This window comes from Rattus norvegicus, chromosome 15 (genome assembly GCF_021556685.1).
Source record: "Rattus norvegicus strain SHRSP/BbbUtx chromosome 15, alternate assembly SHRSP_T2T, whole genome shotgun sequence".
NCBI classification, from domain to species: Eukaryota; Metazoa; Chordata; class Mammalia; order Rodentia; family Muridae; genus Rattus; species Rattus norvegicus.
In genome coordinates, this window is record NC_141548.1 from 78,891,971 (window position 1) to 78,905,779 (window position 13,809).

The following is a 13,809-nucleotide window of genomic DNA, read 5'->3' on the forward strand; positions in this document are numbered from 1 at the left end:
TGTATGTATATGGATGCTTACAGCACACAGTTTTTAAAATATTTCATACGAAATACAGATAAAGCCAGCCATGGCAAATTTTAAAGGAATAAAACATTTTAATAATTACTATGGAGCTCTTGCCTGATCTTTTTCACTCCAGAGAATTACCAATGGATTATGTCTTTGTCTTCTGCATAAATTTATTTTCTAGAAAGAGCTTTTCACTCTAAGATGCATAAGCAATGCCGTGTCCTGTGAATTGGAAGGGAGCCAAGTGCAGATGGTGAGAATGCATTTAAGCTGAAGAAACAGCATGCTCAAAGGCTCTGAGGTGTGAGATACCATGGCCTAACCAGGGCAATATCATTATTCATCATGTCAGCACTTAAACGTAAAGAAATGGGCTTTACCTTTGCAGAAGAATTAATGACTCTGCAGCCTATACCCAAAGATGTAATTGACACGCAATGACCTGAGATTAAAAAATAACTAGTCAAGCTGCCGTTATTCTGATTATTGGAGTAGTTAAAAGCAAGTTATTGTACACTTTGGTTTGCTTGATTTGTTTGCCTTTGAAGGTAATCATACTAGACGCACACATGTTTTTATGTGCCTTTAGATGTTTTAATATGTGTTTATGCACGTGTGAGGGTATGTGCTTGTGAGATGAGTAGGCATGGCATGTGCGTCTCTGTGTGAGGATGCATGCATGTATTTATATATGTGTATATGCTTGTATGTATTTGTATGTGTGTACTTATGTGTTTATAAGTATGTGGTTATGTGTATGTGAGGGTGTGGACACATGCGTATTTGGGAATATGTGTGTGTGTGTGTGTCTGTGTGTGTTTGTGTGTGCTTGTACATGCTTTATATATAGTGTGAGTATGCTCATGCGTGAGAGTAAATGTATACATGTGTGTATATGTATATGTTTCTAAAATGATATTCCAAAGCAACCATGAAATGATGATTTTAGGTTTTGTTTTTGGTGAAATTGATTTTTGAGAGACTGAATATCCAATGACTCATAACCATTGTTTCTTTGAATAAATAAATGTTTATCTTTTAAGATCAATGCCAGAAATTATTTTACTATTGCTTATTGCCTCTGTTGTTAGTCAATAAAATGTCAAAGTTCTAACTCCTGAGAATTTTCCTTTAATGATCTAAACGTTAGGGATTTTTTTTTCGATTTCTACTATGCTCAAAAATAATTGTACCACATTCGTATAATGGCAAACACATCCTGCTACCGATACAAATAGAAGTAAACTCATTGGAAAAAAAATAGAAGATACAGTAATTAACTGACAAAGGTGTGCCCACGTAGGTTTCAATAAATAGGGCACTAAGATGCATTGGAGGGGAACAGTCTACTTGACAAAAAGTACTGGCAAACATTTATCTGCCTCCAGGGAGCAGAAATTAGAACCATATCTTTCACTCTATACAAAACCAATTAGGTGTGGTTCACAGACCTTAATTTAAAATCTGAACCAGTAAAACTGCTTCTGTTCTCAGATCTTAACGACATTTTTCTTGCTAAGAAGTTCATCAGAAGTAACAATCAGTTCAATTTTAAACAAAGACGAGGAGAAGTTGTGCTTGCATGGTATCTGATGTTATACTAATTAATATTGTTACCGGAGAGAGGGAGAGACAGGACAGAGGGAGAGAAGCCATGGCAGGTGATGTTAATATTCTGCTCTGTGTATTTACAGGTTGTTATTAATGTTCCTAGGGATGGATGGTACCAGGCTTTGTATGTTTAAGTGGGCAATTATATCTTACCAATTGAGTCAAAGATTATTGTGTTGTGTGTTCTTTTATGTGAGGGTTTGAGTGTAGGAAAGTGCGGCTGGGATGAGTTTCCGCCAAGATATCTAGCAGATATCTTGGGACTCTGCAGTGCAGACCCAGCGAGGTAAATGACCAACCATACTTTTTTATTTTTATATTTTTACAACAACAGATGGCGATCCAATATGATGGGCAAGAATCCACTAGTAATCCTGAGAGTTGAGAGAAAGTTTTTATTTTCTAAGTAAGAGGAGGCCGGCCCATGTTAAGTCATGTGATATCTTAAGTGCGGGAATTCAAACAAAGAAATGGGGAAGCCATCTGGGCTGGCAGGCTGTAGGTCCCCTGCTGTGTGAGAAAGTAATGGCAGATCAGAGAGTTAGAGATTAAAAGCTGCTTTTTAAAGAAAGTTGTTTAGAAAGTCTTTCAGGATACTTATATTCTTTTTAAAGTGGGCTCCACGGGAATTTTGGGTTGAAATCCTAGTTAGACAAGCTACTTCTTAATTACAGGTAATATTAAAAGGTGACTGAGTTTGTTTTTAGAAAGAAGAGAGTAAAGAGATTACCTGAATCCTGAATCAGGTGGGGATTTTCATCCACGGTTCAGAACTTAGTCACTTTCTCCAAGTAGAGAGTTGTGATTGAATGTTTGTAACACCAAGGAGAGTGAATGCAGGCATATATTGTAGAAGTTATTAAGGTTAAAGAAAAATCTGTGGCTTTGGGTAGAGAGCCTAACAGATGGATACATTTTGGGCTAAAATCCTGAGTTTTAAGTTGTTTGTTGGTTTTAGAATTGATAGAAGGTGTTTAAATTTGTTTTAAGGAGAGTACAGAGATTACCCGAATCACTTGGTGGAATCATTTGGGGATTTACATCTATGGTTCGGAACTTAGATAGGGAAAAGTTGGTCATTAACTCCAAGTAGAGAGTTGTGATAAATGTCTGTAACACCAGGGAGAGTGAATGCAGACATATATTATAGAAGGTATTAAGGTTAAATAAAAATCTGCGGCTCTGGGTAGAGAGTTTGACAGATTGAGATATTTTGGGCTAAAGTCCTGGTTTGATGTGTTGCTTATTGATACTGGAATTGATAAAAAAGTATTTGGTTTGTTTTATGAATTATCCCGCTAAAGGCCATATGGCTCCTTGATGCCGGCTAGGGAGGGTTTGTGGTTACTTTTGATATTTACCACAACAGGAAGCTCGAATTCTCTTAACGTGGGTTCCACGGGAATTTTGGGTTAATTTCCTTATATCATAGAATACAAAAGCCTATCAGCCTCATTGTTTAGCTTACTTCCTTTTGAAAAAATTGTTTAGTCTTCATGATGGGTGTGACTTTGAGTTTTATGATTATATTATTACTCTGGTAGAGAGTGCAAGATACAAACTTTTCTCGTTTCAGACTAAGGAACACAGTATTTTGGGAGAAAGATTTTGTCTTTGTGTTTTTAAAAAGTGTGATTAGGCTCAGGAAATCTCACAGAGTCATACTGATCAGATTTGATAGAGGTATACTGCCTGATAAATTTATTCAGGAGAAACAAACAAAAAGATATCTCGATTCTAAACTTTTGTCTTGAGACTTGTATTTTACAGAGTGTGCCTACTTGGAATCCTGATCTCAAGAACTTTCAGTTGGGTCCAGTCAGGACACATCCTGCTACAGCATTTGCTTCATTCTTCCTACGCCCTACCCCTAAGGATATCTCAACGCCCATGTACAGCTTGAAGAAGTTATGGAGGAGTCGTTGCCCCAATTCCCTGGACTTTGGGGGGCTGAAAGTGGTTATTCTAAAGTTGTTTTTATGAGATACTTAAAATTGGTTGTAATTTAACAGGGAGGAATTAGGTAGATTGAGTTATACAGTTGTAATCTTATTTGTTAACTAAGCTAAAATCATATCTTTGTTTTGATATAGAATTTATTTGTTAAAAGAGTTTAAAAGTACAAGGTTTAGAGCCAGTCCTTCTATTGATTTCATTACAAACTTCTGCATTGATTACACATGTGAGTTAAAGGCCAAATAGCAAACATATTGCTGACTTTGTGAGAGTACTTTCAAGATATTATTAAGATATAAAGACAACAGTCCAGATTGTCTTATATAGATTGATGGTTTTCAAAAATGTCAGGCTCTGCACCCAAATCCCGTGGGAGGGAGAGCTAAACCTTCAGAGAGGCAGACAAGCCTGGGAAACCAGAAGAGACTGCTCCCTGCACACACATCTCAGACGCCAGAGGAAAAAGCCAAAGACCATCTGGAACCATGGTGCACTGAAGCTCCCGGAAGGGGCGGCACAGGTTTTCCTGGTTGCTGCTGCTGCAGAGAGCCCCTGGACAGCACCCCACGAGCGAACTTGAGCCTCAGGACCACAGGTAAGACCAAATTTTCTGCTGCAAGAAAGCTGCCTGGTGAACTCAAGACACAGGCCCACAGGAACAGCTGAAGACCTGTAGAGAGGAAAAACTACACGCCCGAAAGCAGAACACTCTGTCCCCATAACTGACTGAAAGAGAGGAAAACAGGTCTACAGCACTCCTGACACACAGGCTTATAGGACAGTCTAGCCACTGTCAGAAATAGCAGAACAAAGTAACACTAGAGATAATCTGATGGCGAGAGGCAAGTGCAGGAACACAAGCAACAGAAACCAAGACTACATGGCATCATCGGAGCCCAATTCTCCCACCAAAGCAAACACGGAATATCCAAACACACCAGAAAAGCAAGATCTAGTTTCAAAATCATATTTGATCATGATGCTGGAGGACTTCAAGAAAGACATGAAGAACTCCCTTAGAGAACAAGTAGAAGCCTACAGAGAGGATTCGCAAAAATGCCTGAAAGATCGCAAAAATCCATGAAAGAATTCCAGAAAAACATAAATAAACAAGTAGAAGCCCATAGAGAGGAGACACAAAAATCCCTGAAAGAATTCCAGGAAAACACAATCAAACAGTTGAAGGAATTAAAAATGGAAATAGAAGCAATCAAGAAAGAACACATGGAAACAACCCTGGATATAGAAAACCAAAAGAAGAGACAAGGAGCTGTAGATACAAGCTTCACCAACAGAATACAAGAGATGGAAGAGAGAATCTCAGGAGCAGAAGATTCCATAGAAATCATTGACTCAACTGTCAAAGATAATGTAAAGCGGAAAAAGCTACTGGTCCAAAACATACAGGAAATCCAGGACTCAATGAGAAGATCAAACCTAAGGATAATAGGTATAGAAGAGAGTGAAGACTCCCAGCTCAAAGGACCAGTAAATATCTTCAACAAAATCATAGAAGAAAACTTCCCTAACCTAAAAAAAGAGATACCCATAGACATACAAGAAGCCTACAGAACTCCAAATAGATTGGACCAGAAAAGAAACACCTCCCGTCACATAATTGTCAAAACACCAAACGCACAAAATAAAGAAAGAATATTAAAAGCAGTAAGGGAAAAAGGTCAAGTAACATATAAAGGGAGACCTATCAGAATCACACTAGACTTCTCGCCAGAAACTATGAAGGCCAGAAGATCCTGGACTGATGTCATACAGACCCTAAGAGAACACAAATGCCAGCCCAGGTTACTGTATCCTGCAAAACTCTCAATTAACATTGATGGAGAAACCAAGATATTCCATGACAAAACCAAATTTACACAATATCTTTCTACAAATCCAGCACTACAAAGGATAATAAATGGTAAAGCCCAACATAAGGAGGCAAGCTATACCCTAGAAGAAGCAAGAAACTAATCATCTTGGCAACAAAACAAAGAGAATGAAAGCACACAAACATAACCTCACATCCAAATATGAATATAAAGGGAAACAATAATCACTATTCCTTAATATCTCTCAATATCAATGGCCTCAACTCCCCAATAAAAAGACATAGATTAACAAACTGGATACGCAACGAGGACCCTGCATTCTGCTGACTACAGGAAACACACCTCAGAGACAAAGACAGACATTACCTCAGAGTGAAAGGCTGGAAAACAACTTTCCAAGCAAATGGTCAGAAGAAGCAAGCTGGAGTAGCCATTCTAATATCAAATAAAATCAATTTCCAACTAAAAGTCATCAAAAAAGATAAAGAAGGACACTTCATATTCATCAAAGGAAAAATCCACCAAGATGAACTCTCAATCCTAAATATCTATGCCCCAAATACAAGGGCAACTACATACGTAAAAGAAACCTTACTAAAGCTCAAAACACACATTGCACCTCACACAATAATAGTGGGAGATTTCAACACCCCACTCATCAATGGACAGATCATGGAAACAGAAATTAAACAGTGATGTCAACAGACTAAGAGAAGTCATGAGCCAAATGGACTTAACGGATATTTATAGAACATTCTATCCTAAAGCAAAAGGATATACCTTCTTCTCAGCTCCTCATGGTACTTTCTCCAAACTTGACCATATAATTGGTCAAAAAACGGGCCTCAACAGGTACAGAAAGATAGAAATAATCCCATGCGTGCTATCGGACCACCACGGCCTAAAACTGGTCTTCAATAACAATAAGGGAAGAATGCCCACATATATGTGGAAATTGAACAATGCTCTACTCAATGATAACCTGGTCAAGGAAGAAATAAAGAAAGAAATTAAAAACTTTTTAGAATATAATGAAAATGAAGATACAACATACTCAAACTTATGGGACACAATGAAAGCTGTGCTAAGAGGAAAACTCATAGCGCTGAGTGCCTGCAGAAAGAAACAGGAAAGAGCATATGTCAGCAGCTTGACAGCACACCTAAAAGCTCTAGAACAAAAAGAAGCAAATACACCCAGGAGGAGTAGAAGGCAGGAAATAATCAAACTCAGAGCTGAAATCAACCAAGTAGAAACAAAAAGGACCATAGAAAGAATCAACAGAACCAAAAGTTGGATCTTTGAGAAAATCAACAAGATAGATAAACCCTTAGCCAGACTAACGAGAGGACACAGAGAGTGCGTCCAAATTAACAAAATCAGAAATGAAAAGGGAGACATAACTACAGATTCAGAGGAAATTCAAAAAATCATCAGATCTTACTATAAAAACCTATATTCAACAAATTTGAAAATCTTCAGGAAATGGACAATTTCCTAGACAGATACCAGGTATCGAAGTTAAATCAGGAACAGATAAACCAGTTAAATAACCCCATAACTCCTAAGGAAATAGAAGCAGTCATTAAAGGTCTCCCAACCAAAAAGAGCCCAGGTCCAGACGGGTTTAGTGCAGAATTCTATCAAACCTTCATAGAAGACCTCATACCAATATTATCCAAAATATTCCACAAAATTGAAACAGATGGAGCCCTACCGAATTCCTTCTACGAAGCCACAATAACTCTTATACCTAAACCACACAAAGACACAACAAAGAAAGAGAACTTCAGACCAATTTCCCTTATGAATATCGACGCAAAAATACTCAATAAAATTCTGGCAAACCGAATTCAAGAGCACATCAAAACAATCATCCACCATGATCAAGTAGGCTTCATCCCAGGCATGCAGGGATGGTTTAATATACGGAAAACCATCAACGTGATCCATTATATAAACAAACTGAAAGAACAGAACCACATGATCATTTCATTAGATGCTGAGAAAGCATTTGACAAAATTCAACACCCCTTTATGATAAAAGTCCTGGAAAGAATAGGAATTCAAGGCCCATACCTAAACATAGTAAAAGCCATATACAGCAAACCAGTTGCTAACATTAAACTAAATGGAGAGAAACTTGAAGCAATTCCACTAAAATCAGGGACTAGACAAGGCTGCCCACTCTCTCCCTACTTATTCAGTATAGTTCTTGAAGTTCTAGCCAGAGCAATCAGACAACAAAAGGAGATCAAGGGGATACAGATCGTAAAAGAAGAGGTCAAAATATCAATATTTGCAGATGACATGATAGTATATTTAAGTTATCCCAAAAGTTCCACCAGAGAACTACTAAAGCTGATAAACAACTTCAGCAAAGTGGCTGGGTATAAAATTAACTCAAATAAATCAGTTGCCTTCCTCTATACAAAAGAGAAACAAGCCGAGAAAGAAATTAGGGAAACGACACCCTTCATAATAGACCCAAATAATATAAAGTACCTCGGTGTGACTTTAACCAAGCAAGTAAAAGATCTGTACAATAAGAACTTCAAGACACTGAGGAAAGAAATTGAAGAAGACCTCAGAAGATGGAAAGATCTCCCATGCTCATGGATTGGCAGGATTAATATAGTAAAAATGGCCATTTTACCAAAAGCAATCTACAGATTCAATGCAATCCCCATCAAAATACCAATCCAATTCTTCAAAGAGTTAGACAGAACAATTTGCAAATTCATCTGGAATAACAAAAAACCCAGGATAGCTAAAGCTATCCTCAACAATAAAAGGACTTCAGGGGGAATCACTATCCCTGAACTCAAGCAGTATTACAGAGCAATAGTGATAAAAACTGCATGGTATTGGTACAGAGACAGACAGATAGACCAAGGGAATAGAATTGAAGACCCAGAAATGAACCCACACACCTATGGTCACTTGATTTTTGACAAAGGAGCCAAAACCATCCAATGGAAAAAAGATAGCATTTTCAGCAAATGGTGCTGGTTCAACTGGAGGGCAACATGTAGAAGAATGCAGATCGATCCATGCTTATCACACTGTACAAAGCTTAAGTCCAAGTGGATCAAGGACCTCCACATCAAACCAGACACACTCAAACTAATAGAAGAAAAACTAGGGAAGCATCTGGAACACATGGGCACTGGAAAAAATTTCCTGAACAAAACACCAATGGCTTATGCTCTAAGATCAAGAATCGACAAATGGGATCTCATAAAACTGCAAAGCTTCTGTAAGGCAAAGGACACTGTGGTTAGGGCAAAACGGCAACCAACAGATTGGGAAAAGATCTTTACCAATCCTACAACAGATAGAGGCCTTATATCTAAAATATACAAAGAACTCAAGAAGTTAGACCGCAGGGAAACAAATAACCCTATTAAAAAATGGGGTTCAGAGCTAAACAAAGAATTCACAGCTGAGGAATGCCGAATGGCTGAGAAACACCTAAAGAAATGTTTAACATCTTTAGTCATAAGGGAAATGCAAATCAAAACAACCCTGAGATTTCACCTCACACCAGTGAGAATGGCTAAGTTCAAAAACTCAGGTGACAGCAGATGCTGGCGAGGATGTGGAGAAAGAGGAACACTCCTCCATTGTTGGTGGGATTGCAGACTGGTAAAACCATTCTGGAAATCAGTCTGGAGGTTCCTCAGAAAATTGGACATTGAACTGCCTGAGGATCCAGCTATACCTCTCTTGGGCATATACCCAAAAGATGCCTCAACATATAAAAGAGACACGTGCTCCACTATGTTCATCGCAGCCTTATTTATAATAGCCAGAAAATGGAAAGAACCCAGATGCCCTTCAACAGAGGAATGGATACAGAAAATGTGGTACATCTACACAATGGAATATTACTCAGCCATCAAAAACAACGAGTTTATGAAATTCGTAGGCAAATGGTTGGAACTGGAAAATATCATCTTGAGTGAGCTAACCCAATCACAGAAAGACATACATGGAATGCACTCATTGATAAGTGGCTATTAGCCCAAATGCTTGAATTACCCTAGATCCCTAGAACAAACGAAACTCAAGACGGATGATCAAAATGTGAATGCTTCACTCCTTCTTTAAATGAGGAAAAAGAATACCGTTGGCAGGGAAGGGAGAGGCAAAGATTAAAACAGAGACTGAAGGAACACCCATTCAGAGCCTGCCCCACATGTGGCCCATACATATACAGCCACCCAATTAGACAAGATGGATGAAGCAAAGAAGTGCAGACCAACAGGAGCCGGATGTAGATCTCTCCTGAGAGACACAGCCAGAATACAGCAAATACAGAGGCGAATGCCAGCAGCAAACCACTGAACTGAGAATAGGTCCCCTATTGAAGGAATCAGAGAAAGAACTGGAAGAGCTTGAAGGGGCTCGAGACCCCAAAAGTACAACAATGCCAAGCAACCAGAGCTTCCAGGGACTAAGCCACTACCTAAAGACTATACATGGACTGACCCTGGACTCTGACCCCATAGGTAGCAATGAATGTCCTAGTAAGAACACCAGTGGAAAGGGAAGCCCTGGGTCCTGCTAAGACTGAACCCCCAGTGAACTAGTCTATGGGGGGAGGGCGGCAATGGGGGGAGGGTTGGGAGGGGAACACCCATAAGGAAGGGGAGGGGGAGGGGGATGTTTGCCCGGAAACCGGGAAAGGGAATAACACTCGAAATGTATATAAGAAATACTCAAGTTAATAAAAAAAAATGTCAGAAATCCACAAAATTTGAGATTTAAAGTTATTTATCTTTTGTTGAGACATATCTGCTACTAACAGTTCCCCTTTGGTGGATTTAACGAAGAATTTGAACATCTCTACATCCAGGTGAGGCAATACTTTTTGGCTAGGCAGCCGCTGGACAAAACTGCCTGTTTTATCTACAGACTAATACTGTCCAGAAAAGGACAAATTATGCAGAATAGTTGACTGATAAACCCTGCCAAGACAGGGTGATTAGCCCTTCAAAATCTGCATTTCAAGAGTCTGTCAGTTGATTTTGGGCCAGAAGGCTGAAGACTTGCACTCGCATATTGCTAACAGGGGACTGTGCTAGTGGAGATTTGTCTCTTCAACCTGTCAGTTCTAGAAGCCATGTTAGACTTCCTATGTGTATAGATATTTTGGTCATTCTCAGATTTCTGACAGGGTTGAAGACTGATTATAGTCTCATAGCCTATCAGGCTGTATAACTCTGAATATACATATTTTATTGGATAGTTATCAGATAGTATACAAGCTAGCCAAGATATAATACAGATTTTAAGCCTTTCTTAAGCTGGAATGAATAACTAAACATTCGATTTAACTGATATAGTGATGGACTGGGTATTGAGTATATCATATGCTTTATAAATTGTAGAATGGTAATAATTGTACTGAAATTATATATAAGTGAAAATGCTTTTTAACTGGAAAAAAAGGGGGAAATGTTGTGGTTTGCCCTGACATTATCTGTATTTTGATGCTAATTCCACTGCCCCAAGGACAGCTACCTAGTCAAGTACTCAGAACTCGGATGACTTCATCAGAACCACCTCTCCATTGAATTTGTAAAGTACAGGTGAGGGGCAGGTACAGGATAGAAGGAAACCTGTCATTGGAGGAGAAGGAAGGATGGGCAGAAGAGAAGTTTGAAGGAGGAGGAGGAGACTAGGAGAGAGAGGGAGAGACAGGAGAGAGAAGAGGGTAAGAAGCCATGGCAGGTGATGTTAATATTCTGCTCTGTGTATTTACATGTTGTTATTAATGTTCCTAGGGATGGATGGTACCAGGTTTTGTATGTTTAAGTGGACAATTATATCTTACCAATTGAGTAAAAAAAATTAATATTGTTACCAAAACTGTCTCCTTATTAATTCCAAATGTTCTTTAACTGATAATTTTCTCTACTCTTAAATAAATTTGGCATTAAATGAGACATAGCTCAGAGATTAGGAAGGAAATAATGAGAGAGAGAGAGAGAGAGAGAGAGAGAGAGAGAGAGAGAGAGAAAGAGAAAGAGAGAGAGAGAGGAGAGAGAGATTTACTTTTAACTGTGTGGCACTCACTCTTATCTATGTATGACAAGTCCTCATGGGCCTTTCTATTACTTTCTTGGGCATTGAGAATGATAAAGATCTCATCTGTGGCTTATTCTGATAGAAAAATGCTGCTTGCAAGGGAGAATACTCCCTAGAAAGTAAGTAGAAGTCTGTAGAATCGAACTATGAAAAGTTTAGATAACTGAGAGAAATAATTGTCATAAGCAGGGTTGCAGTGTGAGCATTTCTTTGGTAATTTAAAGTTTACTTTGGGAGTGGAAGGCAAATGAAGAAGAGGAAGCCAACGTCCCTACAACATTATTAGGGATGCCAAACACTACACTGTTTCTATCTCTTAACATTTTAAATCCTTTTCTGATGGTAACTTAAAGGAATCAAAACTCCAACTTTTCCCCCCATTGAATGGGCCATATGTATAAAAAGGGACATCACATGTGGTTAGTCAATAATGTTATTGAACCAGATCGTATGAGAACATATGCTTCTCACCACTAAAACGTGTGTCTTCAAGGCAACAATGAATTGGATTTACAGTTACACTCTGAACAAAGACAGTGTAACAAATTGACCTGAAAGCCGCCACTCTTTTGAATCTCTCAGTAGCTGTAGTCTTCTGTTCTGTGTGTGTGGTTCATCTGTCTGTGATATGATGTATTTACACAAAACATATTTTAATAATCTATTGTAAACAGACAAAATTACGAGCTATAAATTTTGGAGGCAATAAATTTACCAATCCAGCCTAAAGTACATTAAGAATAAAGCTCTTATAATGGACAACACCCAGTCACTTCTTAATTACACAACCTTTGAGTGACTCTGGAATGGACACTCATAAACTCAAGCCTTCTTATCTCTCATTTCTGAAAAAACATTTACTATGAAATGACATGATACATGTTCTTGTTCTGCATCAGCTAAACTTGTCCAATCATGCATGACACCCTGCTTGCCCATGCTTCGGTCTTGGTTATTTGTTCACTGTGATACTGAATACTAAAGGGGATTAGATTAGTTACTCAGAGCATAAAGAAGAAGAACTAACAAAATATGATGAGAGATTGGAGGGAATAAAAATGAAAGAAAACAGAGGAAAGAAAAGGAAAGAGTTAATATAAGAAAGACAGCGAGAATGACCTTGAGTATTCACAGACCTTGAATCACAAAGAAATACTTTTCAGATTAATTCAGATATTAAAACCTATTGATTCTTAAATGATTGTTAAAGATTACACATTATAGACTCTAACTTATAGTTTTATAGATATTCCTCCCTCATTTTAGAGCAAAGAATATTTAACTATTCAGCGAAAAGGGGCATATTTGATTTTCAGAGATGTTTCCTAACACAACTGAAATATTACACAAATATAGAGGATTCTAAGAACTTTGCAAATTTGTAAAACATGTGTTGATCCAAAACAGTAAAACATACAAAAATGTATAATATGCCTTTAAGAAAATCAGTTCCAGAAGTTGATATATATGACAAAAATATTTGGACCTCATTCTCAAATTATGATATGTATATGAATATGTATATTACAATTTCCACGTATATTTCATTTAGAAATATCATTGGTTAGAACATAATAATACATGTATAAATCACATTAAGATTACTTTTTCTTTGGTTGCACAAAATCTTCTGTGGGATGTTCACAGGTGCCGTCTTTTTCTGCTTAAGAAAGCAAAGTCAGGGCATAGACTTTAGTAAAGAGGAAGGGCTTTGAGATCCTTCCATAACCTTGCTTTTCCTCCAATGAGATCATGAGGTCAGATTACTGCCACCTTAGATAAAAGCTGACTTAAATCCCTGGTGAGATTAGATCAACTGTGATTTTCATCAAGGGTACTCTAGTGATTCAGCCGTCATCATATTTACACTAAAGGATGAAACGTACAATGCATCACTATTGGTTCTACCAGTATGTGTTTTAAGAGAAAGTACCTCGCTTGCCTGTTAACTTGAATGTAGCTTGGTAAAGCCTGCCAAGTAAACAGAATTGACTACTGGTCACATGGGTCTATTCTCCTTGTAAAAATTGAATGTGTTTCTGTGAGTTTATTTTTATATGTATCTTATTCTTAATAAAAGATAAAACTAACAGTCTAAAGAGATAACAGCATCATTTCCTACTCTTACAGAGAACCTTTGTTTTGTTTTGGAAACAAAACATCCTTCATTTTCAATGTCCTGTGAATTAGGTTGCCAGGAATGTAACATTATGTCTGGCTATCATAGACATCTTTATATGTGTGTAGGGAACAGAAATTCATTAGAGCACACGGCAAAACACATAAATTAGACAATATATTA